The sequence below is a fragment of the Tachysurus vachellii genome, chromosome 24 (genome assembly GCF_030014155.1).
Source record: "Tachysurus vachellii isolate PV-2020 chromosome 24, HZAU_Pvac_v1, whole genome shotgun sequence".
In the NCBI taxonomy this organism is placed as follows: domain Eukaryota; kingdom Metazoa; phylum Chordata; class Actinopteri; order Siluriformes; family Bagridae; genus Tachysurus; species Tachysurus vachellii.
The window spans coordinates 3886374-3912175 of NC_083483.1; the positions used below are offsets into that span (position 1 = coordinate 3886374).

At 38.6% G+C, this 25802-nt stretch overlaps 1 long non-coding RNA gene across 1 annotated transcript; it reads right to left on the reverse strand.

The window, feature by feature from the left end:
• Positions 1 to 11024: 11024 nt before the first annotated feature.
• Positions 11025 to 13516, reverse strand: LOC132839762 (uncharacterized). The gene is made up of 3 exons (XR_009647758.1): positions 13410 to 13516; positions 12867 to 12946; positions 11025 to 12036 (listed from the first exon to the last, which is right to left on the reverse strand). It is a non-coding gene; the product is annotated as an uncharacterized LOC132839762 (long non-coding RNA).
• Positions 13517 to 25802: the final 12286 nt, after the last annotated feature.

The following is a 25802-nucleotide window of genomic DNA, read 5'->3' on the forward strand; positions in this document are numbered from 1 at the left end:
ATATATCTAGTGCATGCTGCTCCTGAATCGTCGCTTAAAATCCGTTTATCTGTCACTCCGAGAGACACCATGTTCACAACATCGAGGATAACATCCAAAAGTGTCACCTTTTTTCAGAGTTTTTCAGAGTTTTTCTACATTTTTTACTTTTATTGTTTATCATTTAATTTTTTTTTTGTTTTTTGTTTCTTTCTATTTTAATTCCCTTACCTGACATTTGTTCTCTTCTTTCTTTCTTTCTTTCTTTCTTGCTTGTATTTATCATTTATACTTTTTACTTATCTCCTTTTTCCTTCCTTCCTCTGTCCCTCATTCCCTCCCTCCTTCCCTCCCTTCCTTCCACAATATTACCTGCATTAAATGCTTGGGATATTCTGTGCATTTTAAAACATTAATCCCTAAAGCCTCAGATGTCTCACAGAGCTGTAAGAGAGACACAATGTGCTTCGAACAAGGACACGAGACGTCCTCGGCTAAAACACAATAACACAGCAAGGAAAAAAAAAGAAAGTAACTCTTCCAAGGTCTTGAACTCCTCTCTTGCTTTTTCCCTGCTCCAGGTCATTGTGATGCTGAGAGTGACTCCACACCCACTCTGAGAATTAGTGTACTTAATGCATATAAATACGCGACGTGCGTAGACAACACGTCCCTGAGGACACTGAGCTGCTCTTTTTTTTCTGCCTGTCAGTGCCTTAGCTTATGTTTCACAGCATGAGGTTGTAATTTTAAACAGCCAATTGCTAATGCGTGGAAAACAGGTGCCACCTTCTAATCGGTGCAAATGAGATGGAGCTGAATTCTAAATGCTGAATGCTAATATTTGTTTGCTCTTCTAGTTAGTTTACAGGTAAAACAGGATTCGGTGGGACGTTCCCTATCGAGCTCATTTGCACACCTTTCAGTTAGAAGAAAGTCATTTCTCCATATATTTAATGGCTTAATGCAGTGGTGCAATGGTAATAATATACTGAATATATCACCAAAGAAATGCCAATAAAACCACCAAAAGTGAAGTGAATAGCATTGATTTTCTCGTTACAAGGGGAGGGATTTATTAGGCAGCAGGTAAACAGTCACTTCTCAAACTTGATGTGTTGGAAGGTAGATAAACGGGTAAGTGTAAGAACCTGAGCAACTTTCACAAGGGACACATACTGATGGCTACATACTGTATTGCTACACATTGATGGCTACATATCATCTGACTGGAAGCATCAGAGTGTCTCCACAACAGCAGGCCCTGTGAGGTGTTCCTGGTATACAGTAGTTAGTACCTACCAAAAGTGCTCCAAGAAAGAACAAATGGTAAAAAGGTGACTGGTTCATATGCACTCATTGATGAGCATGGGGAGTGAAGGCTAGATCATCTGTTCTGATCCCACAGAAGAGCTTGAAAGATTGAACATGTTACCAAAGCACACCTTCATATGGACCATAACTTTAGAGGCTGAATGAAACCAGGATGATCTAGCATGCCTCACATCCCCATTTTCTACAATCACATCCTCCACTCATCTAAAAAGGCTTTCCACTAGAATTTAAGAAGTGGCTGTGGGGATTTGCCAGGTCAGCTAGAGGAACATTAGTAAGGTGTGTTGAGCAAGAAGGCTAGGCATGCAAAGAATTTGGATGAGCTACTATCATGGACTACTCAAAAAGTGTGTTTTCATTTCCCCTTTATTAGAATGTCAGCCATGTTGGCACTGTTCCGAATCCTAGCTTTAATATCTAATTAATGTCCTCACTATTACCACAAATATTGGAGTTTGTTAGCGTTCCTAATAGAATGATGTCGGTTTTGGCTTGGATTGATTACGGCCCTGTCCCTAAGGGCAAGTGGTAGTTCAAGCAGTTACGACTCTGGGACTTTGAGCAAGGCATTTAACCCTCTGTGCTACAGGGACACTGTATAACTGCCGACCCTGCACTCTGACCCCAACCTCCAAAGTTGGGATATGTCAGGAAATAATTTTACTGTGATGTAATGTATATGTGATAAAAATAAAGGCTTCTTCTATAGAATTGTACAATTCATGCATAGTGCTCTTTGAGGTATTAGAATGTCACCTACTTTAAGGCTTCATACTAAACATTCACCTTTTAATTAGTGGTTTCAGTAGAATGCCAGCCATTGTCAAACAGAACAGTTCAAGCTTTCACTAATATCCATTTTGGCTTTGTAACAAATGTTAATCATGACTAGTATTAGTGTTCTCACCAAATCTCATCAAAACGTTGATCATTTCAGCCTGCTCACAAGCAGAATAGAGTTTTTTCCCCTTGAAAATCATTTCAAAACAAAAGTCATTTCAGATTCAAAATTTCAGCCATTTACTGTACCTCTCATCTTTTAAGAAGTTTCTTATTTAGTTCATAACACTCAGCATAATACACACACATGCACACACACACAACACACACACACACACACAGAGGTCCCAGTTTGGGTTAAGATGATCAAAATGTGAGGATGCGTTTAGTATTTTGCAGCCTCGTGTAACAAACTCAGAGAATTCAAACGTTTAGCAGTCTCTGTGCAGGAGTAATACATTATTTACAGTTTATTTTTCTCCCAGCAGATCTTCATATGGTTGGTGTGAAGCACAGATGCCCTGACTTTACCTCCACTTCCATTTCCATCATTTATACTGAATAAAATAAGCATTTTATGCTGTAGAATATCGTGTCCCATTGCCATTTTTGACTCTTTGGCAGGTTTCAGGTTAGCTTCACTAACACCTTGCTAGCTATCATGCTAACCTTACTGTCAAGTCAAGAAGCTTTTATTGTCATTTCAACCATATATAGCTGTTGCAGTAAACAGTGAAAAGAGACAACGTTTCTCCAGGATCATGGTGCTACATAAAACGAAGACAGAGCTAAGGACTTGTAAGTAGTCCTAGCCACATAAAGTGCAACCTGGTGCAAACAGTGCAGGACAAGACAAACAAGACAGACAAGACAGTGCAGGACAAAAAAGTTACAAGACAATACAAAAAGTACAAAAAATACAATATGCAAAAGACAATAAACAGTAAACATAAACAGCGCTGACCGACCAGTGTGAATACTGTATGTGAATACTGAATGTTCAAACAATATTGCGTGCAGTAATACTATAATGAACAGTTTCTTAGCAGCAGGTCCTTGAGATAATGTATAGAATTGTGCAAAAACAGCAAACAACTGAAATATTGTATAGTATGTGCAAAATGACATATTGTACAGTATGTGCAAACCTGAATGAACCTGTCAGGATTTTTGAGGAGTATTTTTTTCTATCCATAAATGTATCATTATAATGGTAACAAGAGCTAGGGGTTAGGGGTTAACATTTCTGAGTAGATATTTATATTTATATCTAAGATTTTAAAATTAATACAGACATATTCACACTTTCCTTTTGTTATCCTGTCTTTCTCTTTCTTTTCCATTTCCTTTCTTGCTTCACTTTTTTGCTAGTCTTCCGATTTAAACCTCTGTTTAACCCCCAGAGGATATGCCTTAAGGTTTTATTTTAATCACTTTCATTTCTCTTTATCTTTTTTCTTTCCTTCTACTATTTATTTCCATTATTAAAGCAATTTTTCTTTTTTGTTGCTGTGTTAGTTTGCTTTTACACTTTATTAATAAGTACAAAACACAAATCTTTTTATTTTGGATGAATAAAAGAAGGACCACAAACACGCACACACAGACACACACAAATACACAAACTACAGTATGAAGTGTGAATAAATAAAGCAGTCATATATTTGTATTTTTCTGGACAGCTCTGCATGAATTATTGATGGAAATTCTGTTGAAACAAATCATCGATTGTATCCACGGCAACCCACTAAAATGTAATTCCACTTTGGCTTTGCCGACAGTTCGGATCACGGCCATAGAGCGATGCATATTAATGCGGAAAGCTGCGCGAGAGGCTGAGCGTGTGAAATATGCTGAATATCTGACGGAGACGAGAGGCCGTTCCTCATGCATTATTCAGAAGTGCCGCATTGCAAAAACATGTTTATGGAAATCCAACAGGAGATAATACGGCCAAAGCAAATGCTAATTCGCCTCCTGACATTATAGCGGTGAATATTAGGGGCTTCCTGTCGTCTCTCGAGCCGAGATGATAGAGTAACTGAAAAGCAGAATTAAATGGAAAAAGTGACGGATCGGCATCGTACACGCTCAGAAATGAACTCTGCAGATTTGGATAGACGCCCAGTGACAGGTTGCTGCAGACTCGGCACACTGTGAAAGTGCAGTTTAGTTTAAATATATAGCAGCTTCTTGCTGATTATGCAGTTCCAAATAGCGGAAAAAACACCAACTAGCTTTATTGTAAATTGTAAAAGATGAACTAGCATTAGTGTAAACTTGTTAGCACATGAACTAGCATTAGAGTAAGTTTATATACACAAACTAGCATTAAACAGGCTTAAACCTCAACTAGCATTATAGTACTTTTGTATAACAAGAACGAGCAGTAAACAAACAAAGTACTAGCATTATATCAAATTTATATAACATGAACTATCATTAGACAAATCGAAAAACAAAAAAGCATTTTATTAAACAAACAGGCTAACAAACAAAATATCGTTAACGCAAACAGGTTAGAACATATACAGGCATTATAGTAAACTTATATAATATGAACTAGCATTAATGTACCATAATTTCTGGACTATTGAGCGCACCTGAATATAAGCCTCACCTACTGAATTTAAAAAAAAAATATTATTTTGAACATAAATAAGCCGCACATGTCTATAAGCCACAGGTGCCTACAGGCACACTGAAACAAATTAACTTTACACAGGCTTTAACAAAACACAGCTTGTAACAAAAATAAATAGGCTTTAATGAAACACGGCTTGTAACAAAAATAAATAGGCTTTAACAAAACACGGCTTGTAACAAAAAATAAAAAATTAGCAGTAAACAGTAGCCTACCAAGAAAGTCATTGGTCACTATCTTCCTCCTCCTGTGCACTGAAACCACTGAAGTCATCTCCTTCGGTGTCGGAGTTAAAGGTACGGTCTCCGATGTTTGAAAAATGCTTCAGAAAACTGAGTAGGACCCGTGTTAATATAGGATCAGCTTTCCAGCGCTGGAGAGAACTGAAGGAGCGGGAAGTTGGGCGCATATTCACAGATTGGAGTTTCCCGAGTCAGTAACTCCTGACCTAAACGCTGTTACTACACAAATAACACCTCTTTTCTATCATAGTTAATGTAGAGAGGCAGCTACAACCGTGTTTTGCTAGTAACAGCGTTTAGCTCAGGAGTTATTGACTCTGGAAACTCCAACATTGTTGGAGTTATTTCTCAAACATCGGAGACCCTACCTTTAACCTGTTCGGCAATTTCATTGGTCTAATGAAAGCTTCATGCTGCCAAAAAAACTGAGCACGTCACAGAATGTGTTTTTTTGCAAAAAAAAAATCCATATATTAGCCGCGTCATTGTTTAAGCCGCAAGGTTCAAAGCGTGGGAAAAAAGTTGCGGCTTATAGTTCGGAAAATACGGTAAATAATTCATTCATTCATCTTCTACCGCTTATCTGAACTACCTCGGGTCACGGGGAGCCTGTGCCTATCTCAGGCGTCATTGGGCATCAAGGCAGGATACACCCTGGACGGAGTGCCAACCCATCGCAGGGCACACACACACACTCTCATTCACTCACGCAATCACACACTAGGGACAATTTTCCAGAGATGCCAATCAACCTACCATGCATGTCTTTGGACCGGGGGAGGAAACCGGAGTACCCGGAGGAAACCCCCGAGGCACGGGGAGAACATGCAAACTCCACACACACAAGGTGGAGGCGGGAATCGAACCCCGACCCTGGAGGTGTGAGGCAAATGTGCTAACCACTAAGCCACCGTGCCCCCCCGGTAAATAATTTAAAACACCAATTATCATTATAGTAAAATTCACCTAGCATTGAAGTAAACTTATATAATATGAACTATGAGTTAGCAGGCTTACACATAAATTAGCATTGAAAAGCACATACTAACATTAAAGATGCTAAATGCACTAACTAGCTTCATTGTAAAAGGACAATACAACAGACTAGCATTAGAGTAAAAAGGTTATTCTGAGTAACTACAGTTATGTCAAACAGGCTAACACACAAATTTTATAGCTAACAGGGTACTTTCCTATGATTTAGTCAGAAACATCATGCTAACAGTTTATTATTAGTTTATTTTGAACTTCTATTTTTTTCTCAGCATTCCAACACACACACACACACACACACACACACACACACACACACACACACACACACACACTGTCACAAGCATAGCAGGAAAGAAGAATAAGAAGCCAGAAGATAACAAATGAGAGAATGAGAAGTGCTCTGCTAGTCTCAGGTGTATTCTGAGGTCCTTTCAGGTCATCAGGTTTTAGTATCTTTCATTGATTATTTTTGTTTTTCACTCTGACATTGAGACAAGGTCAGTGCAATTGATAAAGGTTCATATTTATAATTTATAGCAGCACATTGCTAGAGCTCTGCTTTTCCCCTCATGCTTTAAATTGAACTAGGAAACAAAATAACTGCTATCATGAGGTCGTATTACTCCCTAGTCCATGGATTAGTAATGTTACACTTTGTTTTCTTTTCTATTCTTTTGTTTTTCTTTTCCAGGATCCATATAAACGTTTGATTTAATCAAAGTTTTAAACAAAATTTTAACTTTTAAAGTTGTGAAGTAACCTGAGCCGAGTCATCTAATGATTTAAAGAAAGTTAAACTAGCACTGCAGTTAACAAGCTAAAAGAAAGTAGCACTTCAGTTAACATGCTAACACAAACTAGCACTGCTGTTAACATGCTAACACAAAATAGCACTGCTGTTAACATGCTAACACAAATTAGCACTGCAGTTAACATGCTAACACATCTAGCACTACTGTTAACATGCTAACACCAACAAGCACTTCAGTTAACATGCTAACACAAAATAACATTGCTGTTAACAGGCTAACAGAAACTAGCACTGCTGTTAACATGCTAACACAAACTACCTCTGTCATTAATGCTAACACCAACAAGCATTATAGTGAACACAGTTTAGTATTCTTCAAACAGGCTAAAATACAGATTATACATTAATAAACTAGCATTAAAGAGAAGAGGACAAAAATGTAAAAATAGTAAAGATGACAAAAATTTAACTAGCATTATAATAAATGGGCAAATACCGTTAAGGTCAAAAAGGAAAACAAACTTGCATTTTAAATAATTTTTAAATTAATATATTGGTTTCTGAATGTTTGGGTTTCATCCAGTCTCCTCCCACTGTCCAGAAACTGTCAGATAGGCATATTAGCTTTGCTAAATTGCCTGTGAGTCTAAACGTGTGTCATTTTAAGCCACATATCATTTAAAGGAAGAGGGCCATAGAAAAGAGAGTGTCTTTAATTAGCATTGATGTGAAATGGCAGTTTAATCATGTTACAAGTTTCTTTAATACTCCATGAGTTCAGCTTTAATTCTGTTTCAGCTGCGAACACTGGAAACTGGGAATCAATTCAAAACTTAAAAAGAGAGGGGAAAAACACTCAAAAATCAATTAGCATGCATGTGTGTGTACTAATTATATATTTCACCGTGAAGCTTATCTGCAACACACACAGTGGATTCCTCAGAAAATACAATGCTTTTCACTGGCCATTCTTAATAGGAGAATTCTTTCTGGTTTAATTAATTTTGTTGTGTTTGTGTGTGTGTGTGAGTGAGTGTATGAGACACTCCTGTGGTGTCCTGTAGACACACAATTGTTACTTGTGTGTATCAGTGTTGTGACTTTTTGCCCCAGACCATATGTAGGTGTAAATTGTTTATTGTCTTTGCAATGAAGCCGCAAACTTTTTTCCAGCAGTTCTAACAGCATCAAATAATAATGCAACATTTTTTGTACATTGTGAGGAATGATTCTCGTCACTCCCAGATATTGTCTGTCTAGAAAGGAATTGTCATTTATTGTGACATGGCTTGAAAGTGTGGCTCTGTGAATTCTTTAGGAATTGCTTTATCTCCTGTATTATATTTAGCAATTTAGACAATTAGGTGGGGTGGGTGTGCATTGTTACTTAGTGGTTAGAACCTTTTGAGTTGGATGTTTGATTCTTGCTATTGTTCTGCGTACATGGACTTTGTGTGTTCTCCTCTGATTCAGAGGGTTACATTCAGATAGACTGGTTTCCTTCCTCAGTCCAAAGACATGTCTTGTAGGCTGAATATCATCTCTAAATTGTCTTAGTGTGTGAATGTGTGTGAGATTGTGCCCTGATGAAGGGTTGGCACCCCACCAAGGGTTTTTCTTGCCTTGTCCCCTGATTCACTTAGGCCAGACTCCATGCTCCCTATGACCCTGTGTATAAAAAGTGGTACAGATGGATTTAGCTAATAATGTTTATTTAGCCCAGTGACAAACCTGGTAACATTAGTCAATAGGCAAGGCATGGCAAGTTTATTTGTATAGCACATTTCATACACAGAGGTCATTCAAAGTGCTTTACATAGAAATTAGAAAACAGTCACATGTGACAAATGTCACATTAAACAAGATTTAGAATTTCATTGACTGGCAAGGTTTTGCAAAGTTTGGTTAGATCTGGGGTGTGTGTGCATGTGGTAGCTTAGTGGTTAAGGGATTAGATCACCAATCAGATGAATCCCAGGACCACCAAGTTGCCACTGCTGGGCACCTGAGAAAGGCCCTTAACCCGCAATTGCTCAGTTGTACAAAATTAGATAAAGATGTAAGTTGCTCTGGATATGGGCGACTGCCAAACGCTGTAAATGTAATCTGCAAAGCTAATTTATCCTGGGAATAAGAAGTGAATTTAAAGTGAATGTTGTAGATAAGTAGATATGTTGCTTGAGATAAGTAGATATGTTGTAGAGGGGTATTAGGCTAATATCTATGTGCTGGCTTTTGATTCTGGGTAGGATCATGTTCAATTTTCAATTCAAGTTTATTTATATAGCACTTTTTACAGTAGACATTGTCTCAAAGCAGCTTTACAGAACAGAAACATAGAACAGAAGGTAAACATAAGGAATAATATAAAGAATTAATAGAATAAAAAATTCAAGATTATTATTAGATATATATATAGTTCACAATGTATATGTATTTATCCCCAATGAGCAAGTCTGAGGTGACTCAGGCAGCAGTGGCAAGGAAAAACTCCCTTAAATTGGTAAAGGAAGAAACCTTAAGAGGAACCAGACTCAAAGGGGAGCCCATCCTCATATGGGTGACACTGGAGGGTGTGATTATAAATATACAGGCAAACAAATGTTGTATTGGTGTAAGGATCACATACAGTTCAGATCTCCTCTTAGTATCCCAGAGTCCAACTGGAGCTGGTAGATCTGTAGATGTCTCAGGATTCTCACAGTGTCGGTCTCGTCTCAGTGGAGGTCCGAGATCTTCATCGCACGGAAGACCAAGAGCTGGTACAATGTCTGGATGCCTCGGGATGGGTAGAAAGAGAGAAGCAGTGGAGAGGGATTAACATATCTGCTGTTCATAAAAAATGAGCAAGTCTGATGTAATAGTGTAAAATATTATGGTATGTATTATGTGTACGCCTGACTAAAGAGATGAGTTTTTAATCTACATTTGAACTGGGAAAGAGTGTCTGAGCCCTGAACACTGTCAGGAAGACTATTCCAGAGTTTGGGAGCTAAATAAGAAAATACTCTACCACCTTTAGTGGACTTAGATATTCTGGGAACTACCAGAAGTCCTGAGTTTTGTGATCTCAGAGAGCACGAAGGACTGTAACGTGTTAGGAGACTAGTTAGATACATGGGAGCTAAGCCATTAAGAGCCTTGTACATAAGTAGCAGCAGCTTGTAATCAATTCTAAACTTAACAGGTAGCCAGTGTAGAGATGATAAAATTGGGGTTATATGGTCATACTTTCTTGTCCTAGTGAGAACTCTGGCAGCTGCATTTTGGACTAACTGTAGCTTCTCGGCATCAGAAAAAAGTGAAAAATGTGAAAGTTCTTGGTGGGTATTGAGTTGGTAGTACAACACTATTACGAGGTCAGTCACAAGACATTTTCAGTTACCATAGTAATTTCTTTTTACTGGCTGTGGAGTACCTCAAGAATCAAAGTTAGCTCCTTGGATTGTATATGATTTTATTAGCTGACAATACTTGGCTCGATCTTGATCTTCATCTCACGACACCCTAATGATCCATGCTGACCCAACCTTCTCAATGTATGTCTTTCCACCAATTCAGTGTAAATTAAACTGAGATTATTTATTTTGGTCCTACCCCGATCAGCTCTGGGGTCTATTATAAATAACCTGGCAACAACATTGCACATTGAAGCTCAGGGATTTGGGGATCATTTGTTATCCCTACCTCAGACTTGGTCTGGTCAAGGGGCAGCTCAAATTCTAAAATATAGCCATTTCTTTCTAGGTGGCACATTGCAGTTTTCCTTCTTCTTCGGGCAAACTTATGAATTTATGATTTAGTGCCCCTAGGAAGGTAAGCCTTTTTCATTCATCTTGAGCAAGGCATTCAAACCTAAGGGCACTTTAGCATAACCAATCCACATGTTTTTATGAATAAGAACCCAGAGTATAAACCATAGAACCCTGTACAGGATAAAGTAATTCCTGATCAATAAGAGATAGATTAATGAATGAATGTATGAATTATGTAATAATTTGGGTTTATATCGTCTTCTTAGCTGAATTCTCCATTGTCTTCCAGTTTCATCCTTGAAATTCAATTGGAAATGAATTTCTTTGTGAATCTTGAGTGTTTACGAACCTCAATTGGTTCACACCATTTATCTCAATTGTTCTTGGTATACATTGGGATGGTCTAACCTGACAGGAGGACTAATCCTTCTTGTTAAAACATCAGGAAGTGACAGAGGCTATAAAATCCTTTAATGGACAAACTCATAGTGGGGACTTTTGTCTCATCACTTTTGTCAGTCAAGAAGAAAAGCAAAGCCCCACCCACTCAAATTTGGACATTAAATTTACATTTACAGTTCCAGCATTTGGAATATGCCTTTATCCAGAGCAATGTACAAAAGTGTTTTTAAGTCTCTATTATTGAATACATTAACGCTGTCATTGAATACATTCACTAGTTTGCAGACTTAAGATACCATGAGCCTAAAACACTGTTCAAAGTTGTTTTATTCCTTTAAATACACACATACAACAAATAAGGGGGATAAGGTGCTAGTTCAAGTATTTTATGAAGAAGTAGGTTTTCACCCATTGTTTGAAGATGACCCAGTGACTCAGCTGTCTGGACGCCTAGGGGAAGTTCATTCCACCACCTTGGTGCCAGAAGAGAAAAGAGTTTTGTTGTATACTTAGCTCTTACACTGCGAGATGGTGGGGCCGGTAAAGCAGTGCTGGTAGTTCTGAGGGTGCGAGGTGCAGTGCGAGGAGTGAGGCTTTGAGGTAAGAGAGAGCTGGTCCATTTTTGGCTTTGTAGTGTTTTGAATCTGATGCGTGCAGCTACCAGAAGCTAGTGGAAGGAGCGCAGCAGCGGGGTGGTATGCGAGAACTTTGGCAGGTTGAAAACAAGTCATGCAGCTGCATTTTGGATCATTTGCAGAGGATGAATTGCATTCAGAGGTAGACCTGCCAGCAGTGAGTTGCAGTAGTCCAGTCTTGAGATAACAAGAGACTGAACAAGTACCTGAGCAGCCTGTGTGGACAAAAATGGCCCAATCCTTCTAATGTTGTAGTAAAGGAACTGACATAAGTGTATCACATTAGCAACATGCAAGGAAAAGAACAGTTGAGTGTCCATGGTTACCCCAAGGTTGCGAGCTGTGACTGACAGGGAAATCAGATCATTATGCAGGAATATTGCAAGATCATGACCTGGGGAATCAGCTGGGATGATCAGCAGTTCAGTTTTTCTAGGATTGAGCTTCAACTGATGAGCCTTCATACACGATGATATGTCTGCCAGACATTCTGAGATCCAAAAAGAAGCTGTGGTATCTGAGGGTGGGAAAGAGAATGTAAATTGTCTATCATCATCATAGCAGTGGTAAGAGAACCTATGTGAGGAAATAACTTTACAATAGAGATTGATTATACAGGGAGAAAAGGAGAGGACCAAAAGCTGAGCCCTGTGGGACACCAGTGGAGAGTCTGCGCGGAGCAGATGTCACTCCCCTCCATGTTACCTGATATGAGCAACCTTCCAGGTAGAAAGCAAACCATTCCCATGCTGATAATTAGCACTAATTCCAAGACTCCTGAATTTGGACAAGAGAGTTTTGAGGTTGAACTCATCAAACACTGCTGAAAGGTCAAGGAGGATGAGGACAGATGACAGCCTGGTTGATCTAGCAGCATGTAGTTTTTTAGGGACATCCAAAAGGGCTGTATCTGTCGAATGTGCTGCTTTAAAGCCAGACTGTTAAATCTTTACCATGTTGCTACAAGTAACATTTTCTACTGGAACTTTTTGTTTAAAAATTTGTATTTTTTATGCATTTTTATTTTATGTTTTTTTTTCTTCCAGATAAAATCAATTGAATATAATTGAGAATTTGCAGATCAGGGATTTTCCAAACAAAAATACCTGTATTGTTTAAACTGAATATGCTAAAAACAGAATGATCCTCTGAGGATCATTTGAATTGGTGGAAATATGATTAGAGTTTATAGGTGTATGGCCAGACATGAAGGTTAAAGAATGAAGGTTGTGGTATCCCAAATAGCCAATCGTTACCTCTTACAGTGGTGTGCATGTCAAACCCTGAGGACTATGGGCTACAAAAGCAGAAGAGCATATTGGTTTTCAATCATATGCTCAGACTCACCAATCTTCAAGTCAGTGAGATCACATTTTCCCCCATTCTGATGTTTGATGTGAAGATTATGTCAAGCTCTTGACAGATAACTGGCAAACAGAATAAGTACAGAATGAAGTGTTCGTTGAGTTTGACGACAACTGACACGATGTTTACTGTAAGAATTACGTTTTTCACGTAAATAAAACAACTTGAATGTCATAGTGGGTCGAGCTTAAAACCTTCTTCAAAGTCACTAAATTGTAGCTTATGTGGTGATTGTGAGTATAACAGAAACAAAATTTAAGTTATATTAATACTATTAAGAGAAGACATTTTCATGTGAAGTTATCTGAAAAATGATTGACATGACCAAAAAGCATAGTCTCTTTCCGTAAGATCCCAAGCATGTCTGATGCTTGTACATTTTGGATAAACGGTGACATTTAGGTTAATTCGATTTTTGGCTGCACTTTTCCTTTAATGTGCTGAACCACCACTTCTCTAACCCCTTCAGAAACATTTGTGTACTTTAAGTTGTCTATCACAAGTTAATAATGGAAATGTATTCACTTGGTGTGTGTGACTGAGCGACTCTTTTGTGTTTTTCATTAAAGATACTCGCCGTGTTCTCGTTGCGCTGTTGACATCGCCGTGGTTACACAACGTGCAACTTCATTATTCCCTCACAGAGATATGAAGTGTAATTTCCTGCAGCCTGAGAGAGAGAGAGAGAGAGAGAGAGAGAGAGAGAGGAAGGAAGAGAGAGCGTGAGAGAGTATGTGTGTAGACATTCAACACAGTGTGTTCACTGTTAAAAGCAACAAGATTTAAATGAATGCTATGGAAGTCCAGAAAGGCCATGCACTTTTTCTTGTGATCTCAAGATAAAAAAAAAAGGTTTTCTCAAGATTACAATTTTTTTTACAGCCTTAGAGCTTCAAGGTCATTTGTTTGATCAAAAACTCAGGCGACTGGTGTTCAACTGTATTTTTCACAAATTTCCCCATTGAGATCAATAATGTTTGTACATCTATCTATCTATCTGTCTGTCTGTCTGTCTGTCTGTCTGTCTGTCTGTCTGTCCATCTGTCTGTCTGTCTGTCTGTCTGTCATCTGTCTGTCTGTCTGTCTGTCCATCTGTCTGTCTGTCTGTCTGTCTGTCCATCTGTCTGTCTGTCTGTCTGTCCCTGGAGACATCTCAGTCCCTCAAACTGACCAGTAATGACACAGATCACACTCTAACTGACACTCATTTGGGAACTTTCTGTCTTTGAGTCGGTGAATCTATTTGTCATAACAGTGAATCAAGAAACTCTTCTTGCAGATTGTCAAGCTTTGAATCAGTGAATCTTTCTGTCTTGACCATGATTTACTCTTTCTTAGTAAATCTTTTACTATTTCTCTTGTTTAGTGAGTCAGTTTTAAATTCAGTGAATCTATTTGTCATTATCGTGAATCACTTTTCTCTCGCAGTGTCAGTGTTTGAATTAGTTAATCTTTTGTTAATACCTCAAGATTTTATCCTGTCTCATTCAAAGGGTCAACTGAATCAGTGAATCTTCTACTAAACAAATTGGTGAACAGATCTGAGTGAGTCATTTAACGGACGTGCTGCAATGACAAACCTACAAGCATCAGTACAGCAGTTATCTTGTTCTGAGGACTCAGAAAAACTTGGAGTTGATGAGGAGTGGTCGTGTGTTCCACGCTGTTCTGTTTGTCTTTTACCAAACAGAGACTCTGACAGTTTATTCTACTGCTTTTCATATCAATGTGTGAGAAATAAATTACACAGTACAACATTTCAAGTTGCTTTCACAGAAACTGTTTATCATTTCTCCCTACACACATACAAATACGCACAAAAGCAACTGACAGGCGGTCATTTTGTCATCTTTTTTTTCATATTTGTATTTTTTTTTCTTATTAGCTCACATTTCTGTTTGCTGCATAAACACACTTTCTCTTTTTTTCAACTTTGATTTGCTGAACTGAAACTACGCTTCTCGTTTAGTTCTTTTTTCTAGCTGTCGCTTTGACTGAAGCCAAACTCTCTGTGTGTGGTAATTCTGGGCAAAGAAATATGCTTTTTGTCCTGAGTGACTAAATTAGGTGTGTGTGTGTGTGTGTGTGTGTGTGTGTGTGAGTGAGAGAGTGAAAGCAAAAAGGTTCACATTGTGTGTTTGTGTGTGGTAATTCCGGGCAAACAAAAATGTTTTTCACTCAGAGAGACTAATTTAGGTGTGTGTGTGTATGAAAAAAGCATAAATGTCTGCCATGTGTCACTTTGCCTGTATGTGTGTGTGTTGGCATGATTTATCTTCTCTGCTATCTTTACATGAGATATTAAAACACGACCCCCGGCTCGATTCAATTTGCCAACAAGCAGAGCGACAGTGTAAATAAGATCAGCTGCTGAGAGAGAGAGCGAGTGAGTGTATACGAGACGATGTACTGTAGGGAAATGGAAAATGGCAGATAGGAATAAAAAACTTTAAAAGATGATGTGATAGAGAAAGGAAGAATGAAATAAACAGAAGAATACAAAGAGAGCGAAGAAGAAAAGAAGGTGGAGAGGTGAAATAAAAATAATCCTTTATATAAAGATGAGAGGGGGGCACGGTGGCTTAGTGGTTAGCACGTTCGCCTCACACCTCCAGGGTCGGGGTTCGATTCCCGCCTCCACCTTGTGTGTGTGGAGTTTGCATGTTCTCCCCGTGCCTCGGGGGTTTCCTCCGGGTACTCCGGTTTCCTCCCCCTGGTCCAAAGACATGCATGGTAGGTTGATTGGCATCTCTGGAAAATTGTCCCTAGTGTGTGATTGCGTGAGTGAATGAATGAGTGTGTGTGTGTGTGTGTGTGTGCCCTGCGATGGGTTGGCACTCCGTCCAGGGTGTATCCTGCCTTGATGCCCGATGACGCCTGAGATAGGCACAGGCTCCCCGTGACCCGAGGTAGTTCGGATAAGCGGTAGAAGATGAATGAATAAAGATGAGAGGGAAAGTGAATGAATAAGAAAAACAAAAAGAAAGTGTTTAAAATATAAAAAAGACAAGAGGATGGAAGGAAGAGAAAGATGAGAGGGGACTGACAGAAAAGACAAGAGAGTAGGAAAGAAAAAAAATATGAATGGATGGAGAGAATGAGAATGAAGGGAACAAGGAACATGTGAAGGAAAAAGATGATAGGATTAGGAAAGGAGAACGGAGGAAAGAACAAAAAGAAAAAGATGAGAGAATTGAGGGAATGTGCAAGGAGGGGACAGGGATGAGGGGATGGAGGAACTGAGAAAGGTTAAAGCAAACGAGAAAGAGGAAAGAACAAAAACAAAATGAGACAATAGAGGGCTAAAGACTGAGAAAAGGAGTCAATGGGATGGAGAAAGAAAGGACAGGGAAAAAAGGAAAGGGAAAATATGATTAAAGCCAGTCAGTGAAGTGGAGAGATGATGAATGTGTGTGAAATCTTCTCGCTTTGTCTCCATTTGCAATTTTTTTCTCCCCAATAAAATGTGTTCATAATTCACATTCACGTTTCCGATAGCAAAGTGCACTAATTACGTTCCCTTCAGAGGTGCCACGTCAGACGTTCTGCCTTCGGACATCAATTATTGAAAGTGCAGGTGATGCAAGTTTCTGGCGGAGAGGTGCAGAAACGGCAGCCATGAATCACCGCTTCAGCTTTTCTGTCAGTGTGTGTGTATGTGTGTGTGTGTGTGTGTGTGTTGGGGGGGCTGGGTGTGTACGGTGTGAGGTAAAGTGTACGCCTTTCTGAGATGAAAGTTGACAAGTGTGTGGAATTTTAGTTGAGAAGAATGGTCCAATTACTAACCACATACAGGAGTACACTTAACTTAGGTACCCTTATGAGGGAAAGGAACATGCTTATAGTGCTCATGAAGGTGCATCCAAAGATGCATTCTATAACCCATAGATTAAAACTGGAAAGTGTATGATTTCAACCAAAAGCATTACCATCAGCCATACTAGATCTAGGCTAGCATACTATATCATATTATCACTAAAGTTTAGCACACTAGAGCATATTATCACTGAAGGTTAGCACACTAGAGCATATTATCACTGAAAGTTAGAACACTGTTGCTTATTCTTAAAGAAAGTTAGCGCACAGTCGCTTACTGTCACTGAAAGTTACTGCACACTATATTATATAACTATAATGTGACAGAAGTTAGCACACTGTACCTTATCACATAAAGTTAGCACAATGTCACTTATTAACACAGAAAATTAGTAGACTGTAGCTTATTAAAAATTAAAAATAGCACACTAGCTTATTCTCACAGAAATTTAGCCCGCTGTAGTTTATCACTGAAAGTATCAAACTGTAGTTTATTATTACTAAATGTTACCACACTAGTTTTTTACAGAAAGTTAGCACACTGTAGCTTAAAGCCACAGACAGGTAGCACACTGTAGCTTATTCTCACGGAATGTTAGCACATTGTAGCGTATAGCGTCACTGAAAGTTAGCCCACTCTAGCTTCTTAAAACTGAAAATTGGCACACTGTCGCTTATCACTGAAAGTTCTTCTTACAAGGGAAAGTTAGCAGACTGCAGCTAAATGTCACTGAAAGTTAGCATACTATAGCTTGTTCTAAAAGAAACTTAGCACACTGTCACTTATTATCACTGAAAGGTAGCACACTAGCTTATTCTCACAAGTTAGTTCAATGCGAGTTGTGATCACAGAATTTTAGCACACTGTAAGTTCTTATGACTGAAATTTAGCACACTTTAGCTTATCACAAAGTTAGCACACTGTAGCTTATTCTAACTAAAAATTAGAACACTGCAGCTTATACTCGCCCAAAGTTAACACACTGTAGCTTCTTTTAACAGAAATCTATCACACTGTAGCTTGCTGAAGTAAAGTGTAGAATGCACACTTGTCTTTTTTATCCACAGTTTTGAGGAAGTGGACGAAGTGAATATTTTTCTTGTCTCCTTGGTTGTTATAACCCCAGAATGAAAGATTAATTCACATTAGTGTCTGCTCCTGACACCTTCCCGTTGTATAAAACTCTAATGCTGTCTTTTAGAGTGGTGTGTCAGATGAGGTGTGTGTGTGTATATATGTGTGTGAGGGAGAGAGAGAGAGAGAGAGAGAGAGAGAGAGAGAGAGAGAGAGAGAGAGCACGCGAGAAGTGCAAGTTTATTATGCAAAACCAAAACGTCACATTCACTAAACTTCAACAATGGGAGAAGTGAAAAAATAGTGACTGCTTCTCATTTATTTATTTCCGTTGATTTAAGTTTGCGAGGATTAATTCTTCTTCTTTTACTCCTTCTACTTCATGTCTTAGCCTTAGTTTATTGTTTTAGGTTGTTTATAATGCTGGGATCTTTGCCTGTTCATTATAATGCTAGTTTGTGTTTTAGACTGTTCATTTTAATGCTACGTAGAAGATTTATTGTATTGTTGTTTTTTTTTACTCATGGTTAAGGTCATCTATTGAGCATCAGGAGAATTAGTGTTAGCCTAAGCAGCTCGCTCTGTCTCTCTTGCGTAATCTTGTTAGTATTCCAGATTTATCTGTGACGATCAGAAGTACGATTAGGCCTTGGTCGGTTGTCGTAAGTGGCTTTGTGAATTCATCTGTTTATATTAACGCTGCTGTACAGCTTGACACTAATGCAGCCTTCAGTTACAGGGCAGAAAAATGATGAGGAAAAAAAAGGAAAGCAGAAATAAGGAAAGAGTGATGGATGGAAACTTTTAGGAGATTGCATCGAGCGGGAAAGTGGCAGCCAAAGAGCACACACAGTCTTGCCCCTTCCCCGCTTTCCCCTTCCTCCCACGCATAAGACTTCCATCTTATAAAGTTCATCCAAATTACGGAAGTCCAGATCAATTTTTCTTCAGAATTGATGGTTTAAAAAATTTATCTGACTTATAATGAGTCTTCCTCATGCTTAAAAGCAGTCAAGTTCAAATACAGTACAGCCGGACATCAGGGACATGTTTCTGTGGTGAAAACGAGCTGAGCTGTGTTCTCATGTTGAATTACATTCTCTTATACCTCAGTGCTGTTCAGCTCTGGATTCTCCTTGGTCAGAAGTTGTTGATTAATTTTCTATAGCAGCTGCTCTGACAGTAGTTCAGCAGCAAATCAAAAGTCTATATTAATAATCTAAGCATTTCTATAGTAACCGCTCATTCACGGGGATTCGAATGTATGGCAGATGCACCATATCCGTGGTTGAAAATATTGCTTAATTGTTGAGTCCCCATTTTCAATTGCCTCTTCTTGTATCATCCTGCTGACGGTATATTATACGTCAATTGAATGAACTCCCATGCATTTTATTTACATTTCAATCTCGAATCCTAACAGGTTCAACAAGAAGTGTAGTTTACACTATAGCTACCTGTGTGCATCTGAATATAATTACATCTGACTGCAGTGTGGAAACTGAGGATTTAAAATATTCTATATTTCATATATATATATATAAAACCAACCATTTTCTTCACCTCCCTAGAAGGACTACAGTCTAATTTGTAAAAACAAGCTGAGGTAAGTTATACTAATTTGCTAATATTAACTGGCTATATTTATCTAAAGAATATAGCCACAGGGGTTGCAAGCCAGGGACATCTGTGTCAGTCCCAAGCCTAGATAAATAGAGAGGGTTGCGTCAGGAAGGGGATTCGGCGTAAAACAACGCAAATTTAATCATGCAAATCATCGGTGTGAATTCCATACTGGATTGGTCGAGGCCCGGGTTAACAACAACCGCCACCGGCACCGTTGATCTACAGGGTGCCAGCGGAAATTGGACTGTTGTTGGTCAAGGAAAGAAAGGAGGGAGAAGAGTTCATAGACATAGAGAGTTCTAAACACTGGTACAATGACAGGGAAACATAGAGAGCTGGCAGACATGATAAAGAAAGGGAGGTAGATATCCTCTGTGTGCAGGAGACCAGGTGGAAGGGAAGCAAAGTATGTAGTATTGGAGGGGGACCAAACTGTTTTATTATGGTGTGAATAGGAAGCAAAAATGGGGTAGGAGTGATTCTGAAGTATGAGTTTGTGAGGAATGTTTTAAAGGTGAAAAGAGTGTCAGAGAGGGTAACCTGTTTGAAGTTAGAAATCGAATGGGTCATGTTGAATGTCGTCAGTGGTTATGCTCCACAAGTAGGCTGTGAGTTAGAAGAGAAGGAGAGATTCTAGAGTGAGTAAGATGAGGTGATAGATGGTATTCCCAGATGGGAGAGAGTAGTGATTGGATCATATTTGAAAGTGCATGTTGGTGAGGGGAACAGAGGTGATGAGGAGGTGAATGGCTGGTTTAGTGTTAAGGAAAGGAACCTAGAATCTAGGATTAGGAAAGAGCACATCAAAGGGACAGCTCAGGTTGGCTTTTTTGAAGACAAGGTCAGAGAAGCTAAATTAAGATGGTTTGGACATGTGCGGATAAAGGAGATGGTGCCATGTTTTTGTGTTAATTTTATATATATATATATATATATATATATATATATATATATATATATATATATATATATATATATATATATATATATATAAATATATATATAAATATATATATATATATATATATATATATATATATATATATATATATACACTATACACTCCTGAACAAAACCTGAAGACTGGGGAAACATTCCAAGTATTTGCATCTCACTCTGTGTGGATCATAACCAGGTTGTAAGAACTGCTTCAATATGTCAAAAGAAGAAAAGGGAGCAACAGACAAAAAAACAGAGATTAGCAATTTATTGAGAACTGCATTTAAACTCAAAAAGTCTCTTCATCAGCTGATCAAAAGTTTAAAACCATAGCCCAAAAAAATAGCCACAACTGAATTAAAACCATTTTTGTTGATAACTTTAAACACTTGTTTCGGCATGCTTGATGCAACTGTTTCCAGAATGCTGGTGGGAACTTTGCTCATTGTGGTGAAGATGGCTTTGCGGAGGGCATGCACATGTCTGGAACTGACATCCGTTTTTGTAAACCATGCAAGATGGTCCACAAGTGCAACCTTGGAAGAAGTCCTTTGTCAGGCGGGCATTGAGAATTGCAGTGTTGTCCTGTTGAAAGACCCACAGACATTACCTCACAGACGAGGGCCCTCGATCAAGAGGGATTCCTGCTGCAACATGTCCACATAGCCAGCCGCCATTTGACGCCCCTGCACAACCTGAAGCTCCATTTTCTCATTAAAGGAAACAGCACCCCAGATAATGATAGAACTGGGTAGAAAACATCTCCAGTGGGATCTCCTTGTTATGCCAGTATCGTTGGAAGCCATCAGGACCATCCGGGTCAAAATCTTTCCCTGTCCAATTTTTCCCGTTCCATCATTCAATGTCCCATGTTTGGTCCTCCCTTGCAAATTAAAAATGGGCAAGTTTGTGGTGTGGGAGGAGACATGCATTCAAAGACTTTTTTGTTCTTTAAACCCTTCTCTTGCAGATGCTGTCTTATGGTTATTGGGCTGCAGTCAGCATTAGTAATGGCCTTAATTTGGGTCGAGGATCGGCCTGTGTCTTCACAGACAGTCCATCGGATCCTTGGGCTCATTGCAGGTGAAATTTTTTTGTGTCTACTTCTTCTGTCCTACTGCGTCCAACCTCGGCAGCAATGGCACGTTGCGAGAGCCCTTGCTTGTGCAGCTCAACAATCCTGCCACATTCAAAAACAAAAAGCCTTTTTGCCATCTGGAGATCATGACAGTATGACTGCCTGAAGGACATTTACATTAAAGCCATATTTTTGCACAGATTTTAACTTTTAAAGGCTATGGTCTTAAACCTTCGATCAGCTGATGACGAGCCTGTTTGAGTTTAAATCTTTTAATGTACAAATCTATCAAATCTACAGATTTATTTGGTCATCAAAAAATAACACAGGAAACAAAGAAAGAAACAAACAGTTGTATTGATTGATGTTTTTGTTATAGTCATTTCTTTTTGCTCTGCAGTAACCAAGGAGAAGTCGCTTCATTTTTTCAGCAAAGGTATTTCCCATTATTGTTATTTGTAGCAATACAATTCCAATGGGTGTACAGAGAGTGAGAGAGACAGAGAGAGAGAGGGGGAGACAATAAAGTAAAAAAAAGTTAATAAAATTGGAGTTTTTGTGAAATAAATCATGTTGTTGGTGTTGACCGACTCATTTGTGTGCTCCTTTACTGATGAGTGTGCTACGTCTTGACCCATAAATGTTCTTCAGCCTTTTTCATGTGTATTCAGATGAAGCATGGCTTTTACACACAGAGCTTGCAGGAGAAACGTTGGAGAAATTGGCAGATTGAAATGGCTGAATGCACAGTGGTGAACACCTCAGATTTCACTTATTCCCACAAACCTTTTCCATTAGAGTTACATACAAAACAGCTGTTAGAATATTATGCACTTATGTCCACAGTGTTTTAATTTAAGACTCATTGTCGCTTGAAGGACACAGCTGTACCTTTGGCCCTCGGCCCTCCAGCACAATCAGTGAAGTCGTCTGTGAAATTACTGATAAGGAGCAAGATTTTGCTAGGAAAATTATTTGGTAAATGATGCAGCAGTAGTAAGTAGGATGGATATAACTTCAAGGGCTTGTGAGTACTCCTCAGTTGTTATTGACACTTCTGACAGTTACCATGTGGAAGATCAAAATTATGGTGGATCAGTTACAGTCATCAAGGTCACTGGAAATGAAAATTGAAGATGAAGATGAAGAAAAATGAAGACTGGGTCATTGGAGAAGTTCACAGTAAAGACCTTTGTTCAGTGTCAAAGGTTCAGGCAACACAAGTAAAGAGTTTTAACAATGAAGAAAGTCACAAAGGAAATCAAGAAATATTCAGTGTTCCTCTTTGCTTGAGTGAACTGATGATGTTCTGAAATACATTTTCCGTATGATAAAGCAGGGGATTAAAACCCCAGCCAGGTACAGCCAACACAGAAGAATATTTAAGTAGAGTAACACCATACATGCTTGGTATGGCAGCATCTCTGTTTATCAGTAATCTGATCCTGGATTACTGATTATTGAGGTGTTTTGATGATGAACGAAATTTAAATCCATAAAATTAATGATATTTTTGGAGAAACCAATGCTATGATTCTAATAAGATGATGGTGAATTTGACAACATCTTAGCAACTGAAACATTGGTGCTCATGGTGGTAGCCATTAATCTATCATGGAGAATTCCAATTATGTCCTTGCTCATGAACAATATGAGAAATCCAACATTATCAGAGAGAGTCTTTGCAGACTTCATGAATTTGGTGTTCAGGTTTTCGCTTTAAATTGAAATGTATCATCAAAATATTTGGCCATGATAAAACATTATGGTACTGATCTCAGCCTTTGGTCAATGCTTTGCTTCTTCAAGGGTTTAACAAGAGGTAAGATGGGAGTCACTCTAAAGAGGACCTGCAGCTTGGCAATGGATTGAAGATTTCTATGAAAATAGAAATAAACAACCAGAACAGCATTTTAGTAGTCATGTGGCAAAAGCTATGAATGCTTTGATGATGCCTTGAAGCACAATGAGTTCACAGGAAGTGCTGCAATCAGGCAGTTGTTTGTGCACTGTTGATGCTGCGTTTGATGTCTTCAATAGTCTGTAGAACCTTTTATTCTTGGAAAAGTTTTTAAGCTACAATCAAGCTGTCAACTAAAGAGCATGCTGAGATCATTTTAGAAAGAGCAGAATGCCTGAATGTTTCTGTGGTTGAAGGTCCAACATTATGGTAAAAATGGTAACGCATCCTGTAATGCAAACGAATTGCTGAGCCCTTGAGCAAAGCCCTTTATGTTTTGTCAATGTGGATAAAGTAATGTAAATTTAAGACCAAAATTGTCAGGAACAGCTTGGACTTCACTGTCTGAACAATAGAAGGGACGTTTTGTCTTGTGTAATGTGCTTTTTTTTTTTGTGTGTATCATCTATGTTTCCCCGCCTTATCCTTAATCTGTTCCTGCTTCTACATACCTGTTCCTTGTGCTTTAATGATTGTTCTCCTTATTTATACCAGTTGTCTTGTGTCTATTTTTTACTGAGTCCTTGTCTCTTTATTTGTTGTCTTAGATTCCCTTCTCTTTGGTTTGTTGTTGTTTATGTTCCCGGTTTCCTGGTGTTTCTTCCATTTTGTTTTTTTTTTCTCCCCTAATAAACCCCCTTTTATGTTATCCTACATTTGGGTCTGGATTTTTTTATCTGCAAAAGCATCTAAGACAGAAGGGCCCAGCGGGATAGCCTCTAGCCTGGCACCAATCATCTGTGGAGCAACCACTCTGGACTATTCTTTCTGGCCTTTTTTTTCTCGGTGGACATGGCTCTACATCTGTTCCTGTAGGGGATGCCACTTCACTTCCTGTGTCCCCATAGTTTTTTCCCAAGTGCTCGTCTGTGGACGTCGCTCGGCCTTTGTGCCACGCCACTGTGTGCCTCGCTCCACCCACCTGACTCGCCACCAAGATGCTGAAATGAAGGCAGTCTCTTTGAATACTAATGCAGTGATCACTTACATCACAGGCTTTATAGTGAAGATCACCTGCCTGGAACCACACTTCAGAACTTTTCTTCTTTTGAAGGCTAGAAATGCTGCCTGTATATTCTTCTCAGTGGGTGTGGTATTACAGCAGCCACAGTCAGATGGTATTCTCTTCTTGTTTTATTTTTTTCCAAAGTCACTTTGCAAGAAGAGAAAACAAAATGGACAAAAGAAAGTAAATCAATATTATCCATTTTTATGGAGATCTGTGATGAGTTGTCTGTGTGGTTCATGTCCTTAAATGCATCTATGGTTCTTTTGTTAGGTGGATATGTTAGGTATAACAAATGAGAACTCATGTGTGGCACACACAAGAACCAGTGACATTGAACATGCACTGACAGTGAGCAGGTAAGTGCCAAGACATAACCGAGAAACAGAGAAAGGCATATTTGTAAAAGGCAGGCCTGTCTGTCACCAGAATGATCAGTACCAATTAACACATTATTTACCTTTATGATATTTGGCAGATGCCCTTATCCAAGTGACTTTATGTTTATCTCATTTATACAACTGTGAACTTGAGGGTTAAGGACCTTGCTTAACAGTAGCAGCTTGGCAGTGCTGGGATTTAACCTCAGTATTCCAATGTCTTCAGCACTGAGGGACTTCAAAATCAGAGGGTGATAAACAAGCCAAGGTCTTAACACTACAATGTCAGAGATCACCAGTCTAAGAAGCAGAATCAGGTTTAGATACAAGGTAATTCACAAACAAGACATCCATCACACAGGAAGGTCATCCACAATAGGAAGTCTATTGCACAGGTAAGAAATGAGCAATGATAAAAGGAATCAAGTACTCGGGTAAGTAATCAACCGTCAGAGATCCAGTACACATTCTAAATTATAAAGCTAATTTAAAATTATTCCTTAAAGTGCATGGTTTTAGATTTTTTTGTAGTTATTTACAACAATGTATAAACTTCTTGCTTTATGCAAAGCAATAATGCCTTATATTGAACCTTTTTATCTAACAAAATATCTAATACATGTAATAAATGTATAAGAAGCACTAAACAGCACTAAACTAAACAAAGTTTATATTTTTACACGAGGAATCTTTAAACACGCATCAGAACAAGTAGTTGAGCTGTGCAGATGTGATCCTCAATGAATAAACTGTGAAATATGATGAAATCTTGTTGAGAAAGTAACATACATTGTCATTCAAGCACCTATAATTGGTTATTCACAGCAGTGCCATAAGGTACCAAGCTAAAAGTTCTTTAAGTACTAGTAGTACTTTAAGGACAGTGATGCCAGAAAGAGTGATTTTCCACTCCCACAAAGAACCTTATAAGTACATATGTATAAAAGATCTCTGAAGAACCACTTACACCACTTACTACCAAGAGCTTGATAGTTAACAGAAGAAAAGGATGAAGCCAATTACAAGAAAAATGGAAAA